Raw genomic sequence first — 13256 nt, forward strand, 5'->3', positions numbered from 1 at the left:
TCAACCTGCATATCTGTAAACAAATCTCATATATTCCAAAGTGCCATAAGCCTCCGGCGACCTCCCTTAAAATGAAACCAATTCTGGAAAGCGCTGAGCCCCCAGAACTTCTCGCCACTTAGGAAAGGTGCCATAGCAATCTAACACTAAGAAGGTGGGTGCTCACACTTCCGTAATTGACCCCACATTTGCTCAGATGCATATAACATACTTAAGGCTGGAGTTTCATCTTGATAACCTCCTAGGGGTTTATAACAACCCCTCTAGAAGTCATAGAATCATAGAGTTGTACGGCAAGCCCCTGCAATGTAGAAATCTCAACTAAAGCATCCATGACAGATGACCAGCCAACCTCCTTAAAAACCTCCAAGGAAGAAGAGTCCACAACCTCCCAAAGGAGACCATTCCACTGTTGATCAGTTCTTACTGTCAGAATGTTCTTCGGAATCTTATTTCTTATGACTTGAAGCCCTTGATTTGAGTCCTACCCTTCAGAGCAAGAAAACAAGCTTGTTCCCTCTTCCATGTGACAGCCCTTCAGATATTTGAAGATGGCTATCCTATCTCCCCTCAGTCTCCTCTTTTCCAGGCTAAACATACCCAGCTCCTTCAAGTGCTCCCCATAAGGCTTCGTTTCCAGACCCTTGATCATATTGGTTGCCCTCCTCTGCACACATCCTGGCTTGTCAACTTCCTTCTTAAGTTGGTTGTGGTGCCCAGAACTGGACATAATATTCCAGGGCTTGAACTAGACACATTTTAAAAAAAGCATTTCAGGAAAACACATTGTAAACTTCAAAGTGGGAAATCACGTTGGTGAAAGACGGAACCCCACAGCGCCATCTGGTGTCACAGTGTTATAACGCATATAATACACTTTTTTCTTTACTAATGTAGCTGAGTCCCAGATGTGATCTGACCAAGGCAGAATAGAGTGGTACTGCTACTTTCCCTGATCTGGACACTATACTTCTGTTGATGCAGCCTAGAATAACATTAGATTCCCCCCCCCCCCCGCTGCATCACACTGTTGACACATGTTAAGCTTGTGGTCTACTAAGACCCCTAGATCCTCCTTTTCACATGTACTGCTGGTAAGCCAGGTGTCCCCCATCTTATATTTGTGCATCTGGTTCTTCGTGCCAAGGTGCATAAAAAGCGTATGCTCCCCTCCAGAGCTGGACTGCTCTCCTGAGTTTTCAGGCAGGTCTGTTTATCTATATGCTGCTTAGCTCCTGCTCTTTTGGCTGTCAAATGGCCTTGAGGTCACTTTCCTCCGTGTTCTCACACCTGGAGGGTCCAGTCATGGCTTTCGAACATTAAAAGCAACGCTGGCCTTTTTCCCATTTCCTTGTGGCTCCGGTGCTGAGTTTGCTTCTCACAAGCAGCCCTATGCCAAGAGACATGTAATGAGCTGTATAACTTTAATTCAACAAATTGAATACATAACTTGATGAAAGGCAGGTATTTTAATTTAATCTTTGCCAGGCTGAGCTCTTTATTTTACTCTGCTCTCCTGCTGGCATCTCTGTTTGCCTTGCATTCAATCCTTCAGAGCTGACTCAAGGGCAGGATGCCCCAGGAACAGCAGGATGTCACCTTTTATAATGAATGAAACCCTTGAAAGGGTGACCTGGAAATGCTTTTGTTTTGCTGAGTTTCAGAATGGTAGCCACTTCACATTTGTATCTGTTAGACACATTGTAATTCCCCGAACAACAGGGCTGGGAGTTAAAACAGTGGAAGAGGTGGGTGGGGGAACCAAATTGCAATAAATCATGCTTTTATAAATCTGAGAAGAGAACCACACTCATGAATAAGTCCATCTGCTATCCATCTGCTTAAAGGTGAGGCTCGCCCATAGCCTTAGCATCAAAGGCAGAGGTGGAGGGCATGCAGTCCTTCAGATGGCAATGAACTCCACTTCCCATCATCCCCAGCCCGCATGTCCAGTGATCGAAGTTGACGGAAGTTAGAGGTACCACAATCTGGAGGGTCATGATGCTTGAGCTAACTGGTACATGCACCAAGGCATGGTAATGAACTTCAGGCTTGCATAGCCTTCCCCACCGAACACTTGGAAACTTTAATATGAACCAGGATTTGTGCCTATAAATATCCTGTTCATGCAGCACGTCCATCACATGAAATAGGTGTGTATATGTGAATGAGCTGGATTGGAATGTCCTGGATAGCTCAGTTGGTTAGAGTGTGGTGCTGATAACCCCAAGATTGCAGGTTCAATCCCCGTAAGGGACAGCTGAATATTCCTGCATTGCAGCCAGTTGGACTTAGGTGATCCTCAGGGTCCCTTCCAACTGTATGATTCTGTGATCAGGCTTTTGCCTGTAATGTGTGCAGATTCCAGCTCCTATTAAAATGTCCACATCTCCAAAGGGTCAGGATGGATGAGCCCAAGCTTTCTCCTCCTCCTGCCATGGAAGCAACTTGCATACTAGGGTAACTAGTGGTTTTTGGAAAGGTTCACATCATGACATTTCGAGGCAATGCTGTTTGGTTTGTCTTGCTGTTTGCCTGCAATCCGTACATCATTTCATCCCTATCAAGGTCCACAGGGAGGAAATAGTGTCCTATGTCACCTTGGTCATAGACGAGATCCCATGAAATCATCCAGAATAATGTAATGCTGCATCATACATGGAAAGGAACATTAGGTGGGGAACAGTCTGTAACCTAGGCAATGAGAGATGTTATGGTCAGCAGGGAGAGGGAGGTTTCGGAGAGTGTGTGTCTGTCTACATCACTTGTGTGAGAAGTTCCGTTAATGAAAGCTGGCTGCTGGCATGCCATCAGAACAAACTCTGAGGTGAAAGTAAAACCTGGGATCTGAACTCTGGCTGAGGCTCACAAATGAAACGGAGGCTCGAACTGTGCATTAAGTGGAGTGACATTATTCTTTCCTCTGCGTTTTCAAACTCAAAGCAGCCTGGGCAGGCTCCAGGCAGCAAAAGTGGGCAGGCAGGCATAGCTCTTTCCCATCAGGCTCTTTCCCACGTCAAAATTGTACTCACTAAGCTGCCTTTTCATTCATAAATTAGCATGAGGGTGGTGGGATATGAGGAATACACATCTTCCTTTCTCTAAAGATGAAGTAATAGCTTGGGGGAGGGTATTTCTAAATGAAAAAGGGGAGGTTTAAAAGCAAGCATCCCTAACCCTTTGATTTTTTGGTTATTGATTATATTCTCAATTTCTATTCTGGATACTGTTATGAATGGATTTGACCCTAAAGGACAGCCTACAATATTTTAAATGAATTTAATAAATATGGCCGGCAGACTCCTAATCCACATAACAACACCATATGCGTATATCTACTCAGAAGCAAGTCCCATGGAGTTCAGTGGGACTTAAACCCAAAGAAATGGGCATAAGATTAAGAATCATAATGTGCCGTTTTGAGCCTAACTGTTTGTGTGCATTAAGCTTTAACAGGTTGGCAGCTTGAGGATGACTAATGATGTTGTCTTTAAAGATGGGACGCGGTTGGTGATGTGGTCTAAACCACTGAGCCTCTAGGGCTTGCTGATCAGAAGGTCAGCAGTTCAAATCCCCATGACACGGTGAGCTCTTGTTGCTTTGTCCCAGCTTCTACCAACCTAGCAGTTCAAAAGCACACCAGCGCAAGTAGATAAATAGATGCTGCTGTGGCGGGAAGGTAAATGGCATTTCTGTGTGCTCTGGCACTCATCATGGTGTCCCGTTGTGCCAGAAGCATTTTAGTCATGATGGCCATATGACCCAGAAAGCTGTCTGTAGACAAACGACGGCTCCCTCGACCAGAAAAGTGAGATAAGCGCCGCACCCTATAGTCGCCTTTGACTGGAGTTAACCATCCAGGGGTCCTTTACCTTTTACCTTTGTCTGTAAAGACAACAGAGAACCTGCTGAGAAAATGGACTGCAACGCCCTTTGTGTGGAAGAAGCACTGTAGAGTTTGGTGTGCTTGTCCTGGGCTCGTGACTGTCAAGTATAAACAATAAAGCCGGGGTAGGCAACCTAAGGCCCAGGGGCTGCATGCGGCCCAATCGCCTTCTCAATCCAGCCTGTGGATGGTCTGGGAATCAGCATGTTTTTACATGAGTAGGATATGTCCTTTTATTTAAATTGCTTCTCTGGGTTATTTGTGGGGCATAGGAATTCGTTCATATTTTTTTCCCCAAAATATAGTCCAGCCCACCACATGGTCTGAGGGACGGTGGACTGCCCCACAGCTGGAAAAGGTTTCTGATCCCTGTTTATAGCGATGTGGCTAAAAGCTGAAAATAGGCAGGTTTGAATCTACGGTACAGTCATACCTTGGGTTAAATATGCTTCAGGTTGAGCGTTTTCAGGTTGCGTTGCGCGGCAACCCGGAAGTAACGGAATATGTTACTTCCGGGTTTCGCTGCATGCGCAGATACTCAAAATGACGTCACGCGCATGCGCAGAAGTGGTGAAAAGCGACCTGCGCACACGCAGACACGGGTTGCATTCTGCTCAGGATGCAAACGGGGCTCCGGAACGGATCCCATTCGCATCCAGAGGTACCACTGTACTAGCCTCGTAAAATACACGCGGCTTGCATCCAACATAGCACTAAGTAACTGTCCTGCACTCGCTTCAAAATCTGTCCTCAGGAGCAATCTGGAGCAGAGTTGGGAAGGACATGGGGCGCACGCAGGCTGAGAAGAGGTGAGAAAGTCCCGTTTCACAAGTGGAAATCCTTGAGTTGAGAGGATGTATACTTAGCGCTATGCTGGATTCAAGCCTGATATTGAGTACCAAGCTCAGTTCTCAGTTTTGTGTCTTAACAAATTTAAATAGTCTTGTCATTCAGACAGCCTTCTTGCTGGCATGTTGCTGGCAGGTATTTTACCGCCACACACAGCACCACAAAATCCACACAAGATTTTCACCACGAGAGGTTTGGAGAAGGGCTGCAGCTTAGTGGTACAGCTTCTGTTTGGCATGGGAAGGTCCCAGGTTCAGTCCTGAAGAGTCACAGCGTGCATACAGCAGTGGTCTGGGCTCCTAAGGCAACTTCCAGTGTGGCTACTTTCTCATGTTTTGTACCCTCACAAACTCCTCCCTCCCAGATCTCTTTAGATAACAAAATATTGAATCTAGGATCTCATCAGTTCTGTCTGCTCTATTGATTTTCTTCTTGAGGCATGCAGCCCAGTGGCACCTCAATCATAGAATCATAGAATAGAATCATAGAATCATAGAGTTGGAAGAGACCACAAGGGCCATCGAGTCCAACCCCCTGCCAAGCAATCAAATCGAGTCCAACCCCCTGCCAAGCAATCAAACCGTGCCATATTAATGGTCTCAATACTGCTGCAGGTAGTCTGAAAGAAGAGATACAACTCATCATTGAGGCACTGGAACCTAGCGGATGTTTCCTAATCTCTTCCTTTCCTTTTTTTAAAAAAAGTGTTTTAAAAGGTAATGGGATAAGAGATTTACTTAACAGAAGTGAATGCCTTCAGGTTAAAGTTGTTTGTTAAGAAGACTCAATGCAATTTATTATAGTTTAGCTTGCTTAAAAAAAATAAAATCCAGTTATTCAACTCTCAGTACTGTCTTGGTAAATGGATAGCACAGAGGGGAGAATCCTGAATGAGCTCAATAACCTTTTCTTGAACATTTACCATCAAATGAAGCTTTTAAAAACGAACATAAAAGTAGCATGATTCAAAATTGAAGGATGCGTTAATAAAAACTCTTGACTCTAGAGTTAGTAGAAACAAATGAAAGAAAAGCCTCAACTTCTACATTTCAAGGAGCTCATCTGAAATGTTGGCTGTGCAACAGCACCTAAACCCCGCCTCCTCTATTTCTTATTTTAGAAAATAATTATCAGTGTGTCCGTCCGTTAAGGTTAACAAACAAAGCTATGTTAGTTCCAAAACTAGCACAGGAAAAGAAAGCGGGAGAAGATGAGTACAGAAGACACAGCTGGGAAAACAGCAGATAAACTCTTACAGGCGAGGATCTAGATCGGGGAAAAGAACAGAAAACCTTAAATTAACGTTGCAAGGAATTTAGTGACATTAACAATAAAGCTCAAATCTGCATTCCAGGTTTGATCCAAGATTATTAAAATGGGCAATGAATGTTGGAGCTGTCTCCTTTCAAGAATAAGCTCTCTTGAGATACCCTTTCTAGAAAGATGCTTTCTTGAAGGACACGAACTCTGGGATTCAGGGCCTTTGAAATACACTTGGCTTTGGGGGATCTTTCCCCCTGCAGAATAAATCCTAAATCAATACCAATTTGTAAGGTGCCTCCTCTATTTGTGCTTCTCCATCCTAGGACCACTTTAAAAGGTAAAGGACCCCTGGACGGTTATGGGGTTGCAGCGTTCATCTCACTTTCAGGCCAAGGAAGCCGGCGTTTGTCTGCAGACAGCTTTCCAGGTCATGTGGCCAGCATGACTAAACTGCTTCTGGCGTGATGAAATCCAGAGCGCACGGAAATGCTGTTTACCTTCCCACCGCAGCAGTACCCATTTATCTACTTGCACTGGTGTGTTTTTGAACTGCTAGGTTGGTAGGAGCTGAGACAGAGCAACGGGAGCTCACCCTGTTGTGTGGATTTGAACTGCTGACCTGATCAGCAAGCTCAAGAGGCTCGGTGGTTTAGACCACAGCGCCACCTGTGTCCGTAAGGACCACTTCTACTCCCAACAGCTGGTGGCTCAGTCTCACTGCTTCAGGGCGCAAGTGTATGGCAGGCACCAGACATCTGAATGGTACTGCATACCAGTGGTGAAATATTTTATAGGGGAACAGTTAGGACCTGAGGTGCCAGCTTGTGAGGGTGATGGGGGGACGTCATGTGTGTGAGGTTGTGACTTCCCAACATTGCACACGTGAGCATCGTACCTCTTTCTCTAAAACTGGGCAGAAGCTTCCTAGACTTTGGGAAGAATGTGTAGGCTTTTAATACTCTAATTTACTGGGAACATTTAGGGGGCTAGCCTAGTCCCCCTAGTCCACTGACCACACACCACTGCTGCATACAGATGTATTTCTGGTGGCTGGGACACGGTCACCACAATCCCTTAACTGTTTAGGTCCAGATGTTTGCCGTGGAACTTCCGTGTCAAGTCTGCTTGGGATCGCAACTTACTGTAGCAAATGGAACCTGACATTCCCACGGCTGTGTGTAGTGACACAGTCTGCCATAACCCACATGCGATGGAAGCAGGTGCTAATTAAAATTGCAAGCTAGAGGGAGCATGAATTAAGGAGACAAAGAGCATAGAAGCCAGAACAGAATAATCTGTGAGCAAGTCGGCCTTGATTTTCTAATTCACAATCGCCCCAGAAATTGTTAGATGAAATGTACTTAAATACAGCATCTATCACTCCATAGAACAATCACCAGGACAGCATGTAATTAGAGCCCTCTTTAACTATAAGCAGCATGGGGCATTTTCTCATCTCCAGGCACTTGTCCCTGAAGTGATGGCAAAATCCCAGGCAATAGTGCGGTCTGAAAGATATGCTTCCTTCTTTACTCCTCCTTACACACACACACACACACACACACACACACACACACACACACACGACACACATATCTGACACACTGACACAGAGACACCATTTCATAATTTTGAATTTTAATGAGACTCAGTCATTATGGCGCAGTTCTTCAGCCACACTGGGTGCATGAATCATGTATTGAAAAAAGACGAGGCAAACGCTCAGCATTCCGTCTATTGTGAGATTCTACCAAAAAGCACATTTTCACAATGTTCGACTTCCAAAACATTTAACTCTTCGTTTACCCCCCTCCCAAAGCAAGTTTCTAGCCCTCTTGGCGATTGCATAAATATTCTTGAAACAGTGTGGTTAATGCGTGGTGAAATATTGCTGCTAAAAAGAAAATATTCCCTAGTTAGGGGATGGGACTTTGTATAGCATATTTGCATTTCTAGTAACTACAGTGGAACCTCGGAAGCCAAACGCCTTTGAACTCGAACGTTTTAATCTCCTGTACGATCGAAAACTGGAAGTGATTGTTCCAGTTTTTGAATGCTTTTCGGAAGCCGAAGGTCCAACATGGCTTCTGATTGGCTGCAGGATGCTCCTGCAGCCAACTGGAAGCCGTGCCTTGGTTTTCGAACTGTTCCGGGAGTCGAATGGACTCCCGAAATGGATTAAACTGTCAAAAACCAAGGTATGACTTTAATAGAAGCAGAATGAATTATGTATAGAAGAAAGTATGCAACACAAGATATGAGAAATAAGAGGCTTGCTAGATCACACCAGCAGGGTTTTGTTCCCACAATGGCTAGCAGTTGCTTATGGGAAGCTGACAAGGACAGAACACCTTAGCACTCGCCTGCATATTCTCCCTAGTAACTAGTATTCAGAATAATAGTACCCACCAACAAAGGTACTGGAGGCTATATCCATCATGACTATAAGACCACCTTATCCTCCATTAATTTTGGGCTAAAAAGGCCCAAATATTATAACTCTTTCCCCCCAGACACTTGTTCGGTTTGGCGGCCCCTTTCTGCATCTTTTCCAGTTCCACAGTATCTCTTCTGAGATGCAGCCACCAGAACTTCACGCGGTTTGTGTAAATGCGCTTATGAATTAATTGTTGTTGTATCTGGGGGGGTACCCTGGTGCCACCTGTACATTGATTGCAGGTGTGAATAGCATAGGCAGAAGGCAGCCTCTTTGAGAACCATTTTTAAATGCTTGTGCAAGCACACACAGGCAAACACAGCTAAGGTTGGTTCTGTTTCATTGCTTCCAACTCATGTCAGTGACGCATAGAATCGCAGCCTGTTTTATGGTCCTGCGAATGTGGATAATCTCAGTCTGCACTCAGCCAGACCCCCATGCCTGTCTTTTTGCTTACAGCCAGCCCAAGGGGTGCCCCTTCCACCTCCCCAGTCTGAGTTTTGTCCTTGTAGAGGGAAGCAGATAGGGTTAAATTAGTTGGTTCCCCCGTTATGGGCTATTGGCTCTGGGCTTTGCCTGTTGGCCTCCCTGCCTTCCACCCTACCAGTCCCAATGGGGACAAACCACCACCACTGCTTGTGTTGTTTGGGGTGCCCATGCTGCTGCCTACCATTCTCACAGCATTTACTAGAATGGGTCAGAAATATGCTTCTGCCTCCTTGGCAACTGCTTTCTCCAGTTTGCATCAGGGTGTAAAAGTGCAATAATCTTCCGCCAAGTCGAGGTTATAAACAGATGTTACCTCCACTGTGCAGGTGGGGAATGAAGTGTTCGACTCCATTAAGAAAGCTTACAGCTAGGACTGTCTATAGAATTCCTGCAAGACGTGCCTTGTAAAGTTTCATTCAAAAATCGCTAATGACCGATTGCCACACAAGGTGCAGGCTTTTAACACTATGAAAATAGAAATGGATGAAGAATGCTATTTCAAATAAATGGCAAGCAATCTTGCATAGCACACTGAAAGCAATCTGTGTGTTACTAATGTAGCCACTAAAGCCGCATTAAAAGGCAATTTTTTAAGCAAACAAAGACATCTTTCTCAGGGTTTCCATGAGGTCAAGGTCAGATCTTTCTGTTTCTCCAAAGCAGGTAGAATTATGCCTGTAGTAAAACGAATACTTTTGCACAGCAGGCTTTTGAACAGGCTTTTTCACTCAATGGTAGACAGAAAAATACCTGGTTCAATAGCTGGAGTTCCCAGTTTAAGGACCAGGTAGTGAGTGAGAGAGGCAAACCATACCTGCAACCCTCGTAAAGCCTTTCCCAAGCTGCTGCCCTCCTGATATATCTGATAACGTCCATCATTCCTGACCACTGACCATGCAGGGGTGGATGTGGGTTGGGAATCCAGGAAATCTGGAGGACACAAAGTTGGAGAAGGCCGCCTTCGATAGCTGCTGCCAGTCAAGGGTAGATAATATCAAGTTAGATGGAGAAAGATTCTGTCCTGGTCTATGGCAGCTCCTCTGTTCTTGCCTGTTTATTAAAATATTAATGTGCCATATTTTAGGAGTAAACTTCCTTACGGTGTCTTCCAATTAAAGACCTGAATATAATCACAGGTAAAATAACAAAAACCAGCAGCTGATGAGATGAGCAGCCAATCCAGAGTTACTGCAGTTTAACAAAAAATTTTTTTCCTTCCAGTAGCACCTTAAAGACCAACTAAGTTAGTTCTTGGTATGAGCTTTCGTGTGCATGCACACTTCTTCAGATACACTAGTGTGCATGCACACGAAAGCTCATACCAAGAACTAACTTAGTTGGTCTTTAAGGTGCTACTGGAAGGAAAAAAAATTTTTGTTTTGACTATGGCAGACCAACACGGCTACCTTTCTGTAACTGCAGTTTAACAGAAACCAATAGCAGCAGAAATCCAATCAACAAAAACCTCCTTCAGGCAATTAAGCCAAGGAGAAAAAGTAGATGTTCAGATCTTTCAATATTAGCCCATTGTTCCATAGGGATAGTGGCCTGTCCATAATGGTTGTTAGGGTCAGTGTTTGAAAAGAAGCAGAGACGTAATAGAGTCAAAAGGGATGTTGGCATACTTTGGCATGAATAAAATACCTTTAAAAATAAAACATTTGAAAGTTCTATGACACACTATAGCATAAAAGTACCTTACAATTCATAGCTCATTTAATCTTACACAGACTTGAGGTAGGGAAGGTGAAGTGCCACGCAATATTTTGTCTTTGTAATGCAAAGCCTTCTATATCCAGGGCCAGCCTGCACTGAAGAGAAGGGGCCCATTACTGGCTTGGCAAAGCCTGGGCGGTGGAAATTACTGGGGGAGCACTGAGTTGTATTTGTCGGCCGCCTTGTGTGGTTGCAAGCAAGAGGCGGAAACAAAGCCTGTGAAATACTGTTCCCCAACCAAGCAATGGCAGGGTGAGGCCGGCAAGGAGCTCAGAAAGGACACAAGCTCTAGTCACATGAAAGTTTATTCCATTTTCACAGTGCTTCCCTAACTATTAATTTTCATGTTGTATTTGAGCCTTCACACACAGTGAAAGGCATTTTGGGAACTGTTGTGAAATATATCGCAAGCGTAGCACTCATTTTCATACTATTTGCAAACACTCCCCCCCCCCCCGAAGCAAGTAACACGGAAGTGAGCACATCATCTGAAAGCTCAAATATAAGGGAAAAGTTATGAAAAGGAAATAAACTGCCATGTTTATTTCTACAGTGTGGTTCATTTCCACCCTTCCGATTCTTGAGATGACAACCAGCTATAGTCTTCATGCCTCCATGCTGCATTTATTGTTTGTTTTTATGCAATGTTGCTACATAACTTACTCTTCCTTGTCTTCCCCCTAAGTTAAATGATCCTGGTTAAGATTCCCCCAATTTGAGATATGCTGTGGCTATTAAGACTTTTGCCTTCAGAATAAGGTTCCAATCCATGGATGCTTTTTTCTTTTCTTTAAAAGGTGACAAATGCGTTTCATAGATTACAAACAAGGTCTCGAACTAATGTCAAAGTCATTAGCAAGGAGTAGCCGGATGTCCTCGTCCTTTAACTACAATGATTCCTTGTGGATGCACACTCCCTCTTCGTTACAGCGCTCTTGTAAGCGTTGAATGCTAGGTTTTTAAAAACCACACACCCCCACACACCAAGCAAAGCAATATATCATTTCCTTACCATTTTCTGAATTTTAGTTGAGCGTTTTGTTTAGTTCCGAATTTCCTTGTAACGCCGGAGTACTCATCCCAGCCCCATGGCAATAAATAAATTTTGCAAAAACTATAGCAGAGTTATTTTCTCGCACTATTTATCCATGGTGGTTTGTGTAATTAAAAAACAACAACAATAAGAATGTAGAGGCCCCGAGTATTTTAAGCACATCAGATTAACTGCAGATTTCTTTATAACAAAGGCGGCAAAAAGAGAGAGAGAAACTATTAAGTTAGTTAGCATCCTAGACAATCAATGAATAATAGAGCATTAAATAAGTGATCACCAAACGAACGCAACTCTTATGAATTAAATATGCCTGTAAATTCTGTTTGGTCTTATCTGTTTCCATTTGTCTTTTCCACTCTTCCTTTTCTGTTCTATTTTGTTCGTCTAGCTTCTAGCACGGATGTTTAACTTAATCTTGTTTAGTATCATATATATTGATAATTTCTCTACATAATTAATAGCAATTGTCGTAATAAGAAACAGCTAACAAAAGAATTGTATATTCTCAAGCCTTTATCTGCTCACTTCCTTTACATAGTTCTTTCGTTGTCAGTTGGTATTGACTGCTACAGCAGCGGAGAAGATTCGAATGAACGGTCTTTTTTCTCTCTTTTGTAGGTTCATGGAAACCAGTTGTATATGATGTAAGTACACTTTATTTATTAGCTGGACTTTGTTGTTATCCCCAAAGAGCTCAGGGCACCTTGCAACACATGGCTTATGGGAATTCATTCTGGGCAGTTCACAGGACCAGAGCTGCTAACTGCATCATGTGCCTCTAACATTCTGCGCTAATGCTCCAACAATGCGCTACCAATTGCATTCCCCACATACAATATGGCAAAACTTAATAACCATAGGTTGCATCTACAGAAAGACTTTATCATAATGAAGAAAGACTTGGACAACTGGTTGTCCTCCCAACAAAGATGTTCATCTAAGATGCCTTGGATATTAATGATTCCCAGGCCCTTAAGCACAGATGACAGCTGTGTCGTAATTCTAGCTTGTGACCCATATTAATTTATGGTTTACCCCAGGGGTCAGCAAACTTTTCAGCAGGGGGCCGGTCCACTGTCCCTCAGACCTTGTGGGGGGCCGGACTATATTTTGAAGGGGAGGGAATGAACTAATTCCTATGCCCCACAAATAACTCAGAGATGCATTTTAAATAAAAGGACACATTCTACTCATGTAAAAACACGCTGATTCCTGGACCGACCGTCCGTGGGCTGGATTTAGAAGGTGATTGGGCCGGATCTGGCCCCCGGGCATTAGTTTGCCTACCCATTGTTTACCCCATATAGCCACCAAGTACTTTGGCTATGCAGTGCACACAGACGTAAGGATCAAGGAGGGTGCTACTGCTTTCCTTGCAAAAAAATTAAGGCCAGGTGAGCTTAGGAAGTCATTCAGATCTGAAGCAATCATGGGGGAACCCCTAACTTATGATAAAACTCAATGTGCATTTGCTAGTCCTTCCTTAGGCATACATAGCAGCTATAAATCACAAAAGCTTTCTTTTGATGAAATCCCATTAATCAATATGTAAAGGCCATTGG

At 43.8% G+C, this 13256-nt stretch overlaps 1 long non-coding RNA gene across 1 annotated transcript in view; it reads left to right on the forward strand.

The window, feature by feature from the left end:
* LOC128415574 (uncharacterized) overlaps positions 1 to 13256 on the forward strand; it is a 33159-nt gene that overhangs the window by 8498 nt on the left and 11405 nt on the right. The window contains exon 2 of the long non-coding RNA XR_008330994.1: positions 12313 to 12338. This is a non-coding gene — a long non-coding RNA (uncharacterized LOC128415574). The remainder of the gene's footprint in view (positions 1 to 12312; positions 12339 to 13256) is intronic.

This window comes from Podarcis raffonei, chromosome 6 (assembly GCF_027172205.1).
Source record: "Podarcis raffonei isolate rPodRaf1 chromosome 6, rPodRaf1.pri, whole genome shotgun sequence".
Taxonomy (NCBI): domain Eukaryota; kingdom Metazoa; phylum Chordata; class Lepidosauria; order Squamata; family Lacertidae; genus Podarcis; species Podarcis raffonei.